This window comes from Hydractinia symbiolongicarpus, chromosome 7 (genome assembly GCF_029227915.1).
Source record: "Hydractinia symbiolongicarpus strain clone_291-10 chromosome 7, HSymV2.1, whole genome shotgun sequence".
Lineage (NCBI taxonomy): Eukaryota > Metazoa > Cnidaria > Hydrozoa > Anthoathecata > Hydractiniidae > Hydractinia > Hydractinia symbiolongicarpus.
In genome coordinates, this window is record NC_079881.1 from 32916787 (window position 1) to 32925963 (window position 9177).

A 9177-nucleotide genomic window follows, 5' to 3' on the forward strand; every position below is an offset into this window, starting at 1 on the left:
CTCACTTCGATCGAACCTCTGACCAAGACCGGCGAGTAGATTTAGTTGCACGTAGTTTAGCGGACTCGTCTGCGGCTTCCAGTTCTGGGGACCGCACAAGGAAAGCTGGTCGCTGCCAGGCAATGTGTTAGCGGTGCAAAAAGAAGCTCAACTCGTTAATGTTTTTATATGTTTGTCTGCAAGATAAAAATGCTTAATCGCCTATTCTGTTTTAATAAAAATTCATTCCTGTAATGATAGCTAGTTGAAATTGATGAAATTGATTAAATTGACCAAACAACCTTTATTTTCCAAATTCTTGGTGGACTGGTCGTTATCCCGTGAAAAAAATCCGCGAAAATCCCATGTGGTACTTTTCGTACATAAATATTTCGTGTATCTGTACTACGACTTTTTTAATATCGGAAAGACGACAGGTATTAGATTCCTTATGGAAAAATTTATTGAAATGTTTGTCACGTTTTGCTTGGAAAATTGTTGTTTAATGATTCTAAAAAAAATCTTGTCTTCTAAGTTGCCTTCTATTTTCATTTGACATTCCTTGATAAACACAGTCGGCCAATAAATGATCTCTCAAACGGATTGTCATTAAAATATTCTTTTAACACAGGGCTTATTTTGTTGCTAGAAAAGCAACAATATGGCATAACATTTTGATAGAACAGCCTAGCGTCTTCTTCTTCTTCTACAAATTTTAAATATAACTAAATACACCTCTTTTTATAGACTTAAACAAGGCTATTTTATGTACTTGTTGTCAAAAGGAGGGTGGGGAGGGGGGTACCACACTCTTAATTTTTTACCATTCAGAAAAATAATACTCAATTGCATTGTTTAGAGACCCACCACCACCGCACGTGCTCTTTGTGTATTTTTACAGAATCAAGTTCGCGTAGCTATAGCAACCACGTACAGAGAGTAATAAAAGACAGAATATGTCAAACGTTTTCAAAGTTCAGGTTGTAGCTACATTTACATTTATGGACATTTATAAACATTGTGGATCTTTTGCAAGCTTTGATATATTTTACTAGGACACTATGAACGTGTTCCAATATCTACCCCTGTCCTATTTTGAAACAATCCTTCTGAGTACCCTTCACTTATATAGGGAAGACTACAATAGCGATATATATATCCTAATTATATTAGGAACGAACATTTTTGGACGGAAAAACTTTAAGATTTTTTTTTGTCGAAAAATTTTTCCGTCCGAAAGTTTTGGTTTTTCTAAATTTTTAAAAAAAAGACCAGTGCATAGAATTTATATAGGTAATCAGAAAATCAATAAAAAATGCAGGTTTAGAACTTATTATTTTTGTTATTTTCACATTTGGTCGAGGCTTTATCTATAAAATTGGATCCTGAAGACCCTTTTTTAGACCTTGGTTGAAGATAAGCACACTATAAATACTTCTAGCCTTCTTTTTGTTTTGTGTTATTTTCCGTTCTCATCATTTTTAAAATTTGTTAAAATTCGTCCGAAAGTTTTTCCGCCGAAACAGTATCCGCCAAAAATTTTAGTTCTTAATGTACTCAAACTTATATTAAATAAATTCAAAAAGGAACTTGAACTTTTTTCTATCTTTTGAATGAATGAAAATTGCGTCTAATGTTTTACTGATTGATGTAACATACCTTAAACAATGACGCAATCAAGTATTTTTTATCGCTCCTTAAAATGACAACCCACGTTTATCAGGTACTTAGTGTATACCGAAGTGTTAAATTGACAATTAGCTACCTTGAATACACTGCTTTTTTCTCAATGCGTGCAAGCATGTTATCGTGGGCGTTAGAAGGTCATTGGGGAAGGACGAAGGGTGCAAGGGAAGATCATTCCAATATCTGTTAGCCGTTTTTTTGAACTTTAGCTGAAATACTTAAAATTATTTCTATAATTTTAGTAAAATACGTTCCCCCAGAAGGAAAAAAAAAGATATCACTTTAGCTTTAACCCTATTCGGTCCGACGGTTTTTTTTTAATAACTCATGATTGCTTTGTTATATGGCCATGATACTTACTGAGTTTCAACATTTATCTATTAGACACCTGCATGCTAATTTTTTAGGTCCCATACCTTTCAGAGGCTTTGATATTGGCCATTACTCGAAACTACCCCTAAAAATCTCTATGAAATCCTTATAATGGGGAAAATATAATAACTCCTGTTAGGATTATCCTTAGAACTTGAAACTTGCAACACAACTTTGTTTCATCAAGAAGAATCATTCGGAATAATTTGAACACGTGACTAACCCGATTTCCCGATTTTGTCGGATTTTACCCGAAAATCGGAAAAAAACAGATTTTCGGGCAATTTTTGGCATTTTTTTATCCGATCCATGTAAAAACCGGAAGATATGTTAAATAACTTTTATTTAGCTTTCAGAAACTTCAAAGAGAATGTAAAAATTCGCTCTAAAACAAAAGTAATTATATTTCAAGCAGATAGTGGCATTTTTAACGCAAATCTATTGTAACAGATTCCATGTTGTTGCAGCTTAAGCAGAAAATGTCTTTCATACAACTAAATCCCTTACACTCAAAAATTGTGTGGTTTCCAAATAATTGTTTGTTCGAAGTGAAGCATCTTATAATCAATTTACACGGCAATCCTGATTACTTAACGACTCGATTGAATATTGGTGTTAGTTGTCCTGGCGACACTCTTATTGTTATTGGGAGTTTTAAATGTGGATGTTCTTAACAGCAAAATTACAGCACTGAACAAAGAATTTAAATGTATAGATAATACAGAAGCATGCACAACATAGTATCCAGCACGACTTTTGTTATCTGCCATTGAACGATTGTACAGTTCCAAACCATGGATGATTAGCCTTGGAATGGTGGATATGACTGTGAAGAGAATTAACAGACTGACAGTGTTTGTCACCTTTTGATTGTAACTGTTTGCGCTTTGTCGACTTTGCTTCATTGCGTTTGCTTTACGGTTGACGTTGACTATAAGCACTAACTGCAATACACAGATCGCAACAACGACGACTATTTCGCCGAAAAATTGATGTGTGCTACTTTCTACTGCCTCCCTATCATTTACTGACATTCTTTCATATTCAGAAATAGAAATTGGCTTGTTGCCCTCTTCCCACAAATCGTATCCAGCTTTTATAGACACGGCAACACAAAAAAGCAAACAAACAACACGATATAGTAAATTAAGTCGACCAACTATGTTTTCGTGCAGCCTTGGCATCAGCACCACAACCAATCTGTCCATAGATATTTCAACGGTAATTAACCATGAATATATAAGGGGAAAAAGGTAGGCAAATTGCACAAATGCTCGTATTTTGCAATTCGCACTCTCACCAAAATCGATAAACTTCAACATCACAATTGGCATGGAAATTGCTCCATTTGTTAAGTCGGATATAGTTAAAATCATAAATTGTACGTTTGCACGTTTTCTGTCCTTCTTTCTTAAAATATTGAACATGTAAGCATTGAGTATGGTGATAAAACATGCTGTTATACCAAAAATGCAAATGAGGATGATTTTATCTACCAATTTGGGTCCATTAACACCATCTGTTACCGCCTCATAACACTGAAATAGTTTTGTGTCGTTAGCTAATGTTGAATTTAGGTTCTCCATTCTAAAAAAAAGTTTTTGTTTTTACGAAATGTTCAAAAGGTAAACAGGTATTGTACAACAACATAAAAAGAGCTTTTGAAGAAGTGTCAAAGAACCTTCTACCTGGGAGTTGACGGTAAAGAGGTGAAATAGATATGATGCTGAATAAAATTGCTTCTAATAATAAATTATCGTTCCTGTATAAACAATAGCTAACCTTGATTGTTTTTTTTTTCACAACCAGTGGATATATTGTTTGAAAGAATAATAAATTTTTATTATCTTAAAAATAATTTCATTTGCCGCAAAGAAAAACAAACAAACAAACAAACAAACAAACAAACAACCAATCAAGCAAAATCCTCACCTTAATGTTATTGTTTTATTTGATTTTGTGTAGTGGCATCTATCTGCATTACAGTTTATAAATTCTCTGCCTGCTTTGTGACAAATACGTAAAGTTTCTTCGTCACCGATCACTTAATGTACACGCTATCCTGTTGTGTCCCATGTTTGCAAAGGGACTTATAAACAAAGAAGAATTTGATAAATAATTTATCACTACTGTGAAAACTGAGCTGTTATGGTTTTATTTTGATAAAGATAAACTCGCAACCGTTGCAAAAATAACCTAACTGTGAAAATTTTACACCCAAATTTTTCTCAGGGCTACTATCGTGAAAAAGGCTTTCCTATGTGTTAACTTGATAACGCCAGAAGGTGATATATGTCACGTCTTTTTTGAAGGTTTCATAACTTTAATTTTTTTTATTGCGAGCCGTGAGAATTTTTACTTCCGTTATGAGAACAAAAGTGAGATTGAACTATTTGAGAGAATTTTGATCAATAAAAATAGATCATTGTTCTTTTCATTTTAACACCTCAGGTAGATTTTCTCATAAAGAAACAACCGTTCGTTTCTACTGAAACCTCCACAACTAACAAAATACCACCTTCCTGAAATTAAAGTTAAAATTTTTGCTTCAAAAAAGTTTAATAAATGTTATACATTGACCGTAATGCATCTTTAACATTCCTCGGATGTTGCAATTGATTAATTTTCGACCCTGTACAAAATAATCTACGGAGTATATATTATTGACTTTTTAAGGCGCTTTAATAGATCACGCCAAACCGTCAAAATCAGAGTTGATGTTCCACCTTCGACTCAAAATGAACCATTTTGAGGTAGTGTGTAGAACGTCTAAATGTCATAAAAATACTAGTGGTAAAAGCCTGCAAAAAGAGGTATCTTTAAAGACTGGTTTCTTTGTTTGATAACGTCGTTGCTGATAAACCCCGCTTTTGTTTTGTGAAGTCGCTATTGAGATTCAAAGTGCAACGTGAGGGTAGTTTATTGCAATAAAAGGATACAAATTCAATACCAATTAAAATTTAGATTTTAAAATATTTTTTAGGAGTTCACTTCAGGCAGCCTTTAGACTTTTTTTAATATGAGTGGACACAAAGATTTTAAAAACAAATTAATAAAGCGCCACTTTTTTCCCGACAAGAAGAATGAACGCAGAAAGAAAAAAATATTTGATTAATTTTTTACATCTTTACTATTTAAAGCATGTAGATATTTGTTGTAATATTTTAACTATTAATATATGGACCTTAACGTTATTCTGTCTTGAGTTTTTCTCACTGCGTCCATTTATAACTTGTTCATCTTACGTGTGTTTTTTAACTATTGCTTTGTTCTGTTTTTTTTTTTTTTTTTTTTTTTGGGGGGGGGAGGTCGTTTTAACGGAGTGCTAAAATTCATAAACAGGTAAATCCAATTTGACTTCTTGCACTGGAACACTGTTAGACAACTTAACAAAATTTGTTGCTTCGATCCTCAGCAAATTTGCAGCCAGTGACCACAAGAACTCAAAAGAATTCTCGGAATACATCAGAAAAAAAGAGATAGCAGATGACAATTGCATGGTATCATTTGATGTCACATCACTCTACACAAATGTTCTCATAATAACCATCATGCAAGTAGAAAATAATTTATTTTATTTATTTAACGAATGTTTTTACAGGATAAACAATTCAGAAATATTTACAACAAATGTAACAAACCTCTTATCAATATGCTTCCGGTAGTAATTAAAATGAATGTATAAGTAACAAATTATAAATTATTATAAACAATAAAAACGTTAAAAAGAAAAATTATGTAAAATATAAAGTAACTTCTCTTTTAAAATCGCTATAACAATTCATCAACCGTAAATCATGATGTAAAGAATTGCACAATACAACACCAGAAAAAAAAAAAGATAATTTAGTTGACTCGAGCGTAGCCTTTGATCAAATCGGATTAAACAGTTATTATTTTCTGTTGATTTTTCGTGATTTATACACTGAAAGTACTTTTCCAAGTTTCGGCATGCTTTCTCATCGATAGCGTTTTGAACAAACAAACAAACAAACATCGAATGTGAGTATAGTTGTTGATGTAGAAACTTTTTGCACACGTCCATAAAATGAATAGAAGATGCAACCGAGAAAACAGGAAAACATGAGAAATGAATTTTTCACATTAGGATTCCCACCCTATGTACCAGCTATCAGCGAGATCCTTCGTCGAGTTAAAAGCAACACAAGATCAAATGCATTGGTAACTCTAAAGACACCCTACGAAACACCAAAAAATTACCTGAAAGAACAAAACAATCTTGTTCTCGAAATCCAGTGTAAAAATTGCGATGCAGTATATAGAGACGAAACAAGAAGAAAATTCAAGCAACGAGTTCAAAAGCATATGCGCGGAGTGAGAAACGGAGATGTGAAGGAAAACAAATTGAAGACCACAGGTTCCGCAGAAGTCATTAGTTTAATTGGGATGAGAAGAGAATCATTGACAGAGAATCCTGAACAACGGCTAGGAAAAAAAGAAACCATCAACAATGTAGAACGTGACAAACACATAAACAGCATTTCGTATTAACTTCCTGAGATATGGTTACCAGCCCTACAGAAGAAGTAGTTATCTCCATCCAGGTCACCGCAATTAACTGTAATCATCAGCTTGTTCCTAATTGGTTAGTTTTTTTGAATTTAGAATTAATTTCTTAAATAACCAAATTCGTGGAAACAATATACTGTCACCCAGAACCATAAATTGGTACATCCTCCCTACTATTATCTATTAAGGAAGGTGTTTGTTGTAAATGTGCAGGATTAGACTAGTTGGCATACCCCTTAAGCTTAGTCCTCACTGCGCGTTTAGTGTGTATAAGTGCGTTTATGATTTTTAAACACAGTGGGGACACTCACCAGACGCACTTATACGCACTTAAACGCCAAAATTTACTAAACACAAATATCAAAAAAAAATTGTTCTTCGCGTTTAATGATCAAAGACACCGCCATTCAGAAGGATTAAAATGTGCTCAAAGAAGAAAGATTTTCAACGCGCTAGCACACAACTACGTAGAGAAAAATATTAATGTGAGAAACTCTTAGTAAAAAAATGCATTTAAACTTGAATCAAGAGGAATTACTTTGTGAGAAAGTAAGGGAATACAAGATTCTTTATGACAAAACGCAAAAAGGCTATAAGGAGAAAGTAGCGGTGGAGAACGCGAGGAAAGAAGTTGCCGAGGCGTTAATTTCGTGGAGAATGGTGATTATTGTCTTAATTTTCTTATTTTTGACAAATATTTTTACACATAGAACTCCTTCCCTCGCTTAATATGTATCTGTAGCTACATTGAGTAGCGATGAAAAGAATTTTGGATAGATAACTAAGTAGATTAAAATAGCTACCACAAACAACAACACCAAAATTTAACTTCTTTTCTAGGAGAAGCTGCAAGAAAAGCATTCGACAACTTCAAAAAAACGCTATCAAAAAAAGAAGCTTGAATTCAAAAAGTCAAAAGCAAAGTGTTTAAAAAAAATAGAGAGAATATTAAATAGTTAAAAGAGCATTAAAAATATTTGGCAGGATATGATTGCCTTTTAAGTAAATCTCGTCTTGAAGGTGAGGTAGATTTTTTTTAACTGGCTTTAAATGTTTTTGTTTATTTTTTGAACCATTAATGTATCTTTTCCACCCCGCATTTTGTAAACTTTAGTTCCAACGTTTTACAAACTCTCTTTTATACATTACTTATTTTTTAAAAGTTTTGTTTCTCTGTTCTCTGTTTGTTTAATCTGTTTCTTTTTTCTTCCTCTTTCGCATCATGCATTAAATTTGTAATTTTCGTAAATTACTACTTTGCAAACTTGATTATTATTAAGTCATGTAAAGTATACACTTTCTGAAATTTAATTTCCCTACAAGAATCCCTACAAAAAGTTTTCTTTAAAAAATTCAAAATGGCTGATATGGATTTGTTTTGAAAATTCAAATATAGGAGTCTCATTTGTAATTGAGAACCTTTAGGTTCGGAGACTATGAATAATTTAATAATGTTCTAATCATTACATAACTGCACACAAGTGCAATGCATTATGAAGGGAAACAAAGTGTTGTTAAAAATCACTTTTCCTCCATTTTGATCTTCAAAATTCCGTTAGAGTATTTTACCGCTATGTTGCTAAAGAATAAATAATAAGTTAATAAAAGCCGGAAAACCCAAACAGTGAATTTACCTTCTCCCTCACCCACCGCCTCGATATTTAAAAAAAGTTGCAAAAACATTGTTGTGGTGACAATTTTTAGTCTTGTGTTGCATTATTTAGTTTTCTTGGACAATCAAGGAGCACCCTCGAAATGTCGTAGCTAATAAACACTCAGTTTTTCACTTCAGGTAATTTGATAACAGAGTTTATAAGTTTAGATGGGGCTTCAAAACGAACCATATATTCACAATTAGGTGAATTGCAACGACTCACCCTTTCTACAAGCTACCCTTTCTTCAGTAGTTTAAAACGACTTTAGTTGCCACGACGTTGATGTTGAGAATCTCTAGAAAGGGGTTTTGACAGTGAAATTTACAGCAGACACCCATAGTGGACAATCTCTAAGCTGCAATATTAATGGAGAAGTCTCTAGAACCCACTACTGACGAAACAAATTGTAAAATACACTTCTGATAGATCCTTTATTTTACGATATTTTCTTAACACAAAAAATTAATCTTGTTTTATAAAATGAGGTTATGTCAGTTCTGCCCATTAAAATGACACTTTAATTAATTGCAAAGTTTAATTGATCATCTTCTTTTATGGCCTTTTATAGTAGAATACATAGAAAATATTCAAGTGTAAAGCGCGCCAGAATTCAACCAGTTGCAAAAAATTTATCAAGTATTTGTGGTTATGTTGTTAACAGTAGGTTTCCTCTCTTACCTTTCACTTCTGTCATCAATGATACATCTAATTAAAAAAAAGTTGACGATAGAAAATTTAGCTAACCGAACTTGGTGGCAGAAAAAGAACGTATTTCCCGAAATACAATTCTGTGAATAGTTCTTTTTGTTAGATGGATTGGTATTTATATGTTGCAAAAACAGAGGCACGCTCTGCTTGATACGAAAATGTTTGCAGGCACGAGCTGTTCATTTCAAGACAAATTGTTAGAAATTTAGAATATATATATAGAATTCCTATTTATATAGCATATAGA